Raw genomic sequence first — 926 nt, 5'->3', positions numbered from 1 at the left:
TTTTGCCCTTCTTCCGTCCTTCCTTCCACACACCCATGGCACACCACCCCCACCCCCCTTCCATTCCCACCCGTGCCACCAAAATTCATCAACACGTTCACCCAGCAATCTGCCTTCTCTCCCTCAGTAACTCTGGAACCCGTCTCGGAATCTTCCCAAACTGGGGCCTGTTTGCTGATAGTCCAGCCGAGTGCTGGCCCATGGTATTGATTTTGCATACACGCGCTCACAGCACTCGGAGCGAGCTCTCTCCACCCACCCCATCTCTCTCCCTCACTCCGTCCTCCTCCTCCTCCTCCTCCTCCTCCTCCTCCTCCTATTCTTCTTCCCCTCTCTCTTTTCGGCGGAAGAGGGGGGACGACTACACCGCCATACATTTTTCACTTCTCATCCGAGATCGAAACAGCAAAAAGCGAGGAGAGTGAGCACTTCTCACTTTTCGGCGTCCTCCTAACGTGCAAGAGTGTGAGTTTTCATGTGAAGGGATTTCTCCTCAGTATTATTGTGGAAAGGAAACCTGTGCCGTTGTGCGTGTTCAGGACGGGCCTGGGGCGGTCTCAGCTGGCTTTGTTTTCAGTTGTGGTCTGTGCTTCGGAAAGGTAAAGGTGAGAACTCGCAGAATTATGATGATGAGAGGGCGCGGGCGTACCGTGGTGCGGGGTACATCATTGCAGCAGTTTTTGGAGATTTGTATTGAAAGCTTTAGGAAGAGCAGAATACATGTTGTATCTAGATCTAATATGGTGGGTGCAGTTTAGGCAAGCTGATCTTATAATCTTGTCAGGGTACATGGATGGGTGTATGTCTGTATTCCAATTCCGGTGTTGCAGAAGCATTATAATTTATAGAGAGGTAACTCCAGCAACAACGGAGTAGTAGTAGAGTAGTAGTAGTAGTAGTAGTAGTAGTAGTAGTAGTAGTAGTAG

The 926-nt window shown here is 50.0% G+C and overlaps 1 protein-coding gene across 3 annotated transcripts in view; it reads left to right on the top strand.

Moving 5' to 3' along the window:
• The first annotated feature begins 294 nt into the window (after positions 1-294).
• The window catches only part of LOC101860197, an 11226-nt gene continuing 10594 nt past the window's right edge, over positions 295-926 (top strand). The window contains exon 1 of one of the 3 annotated variants that reach the window (XM_035972038.1): positions 295-465. The gene's annotated coding sequence lies outside the window, so the exon portion shown is untranslated. Of the gene's footprint in view, positions 606-926 lie in introns of all 3 variants that reach the window. The other 2 variants (XM_005106930.3, XM_005106929.3) reach the window with 2 other exon arrangements.

Source organism: Aplysia californica, unplaced genomic scaffold (assembly GCF_000002075.1).
Source record: "Aplysia californica isolate F4 #8 unplaced genomic scaffold, AplCal3.0 scaffold00564, whole genome shotgun sequence".
In the NCBI taxonomy this organism is placed as follows: Eukaryota; Metazoa; Mollusca; class Gastropoda; order Aplysiida; family Aplysiidae; genus Aplysia; species Aplysia californica.
Note: the sequence above shows the minus strand (reverse complement) of the source record. Positions and strands in the feature narration are given on the sequence as shown.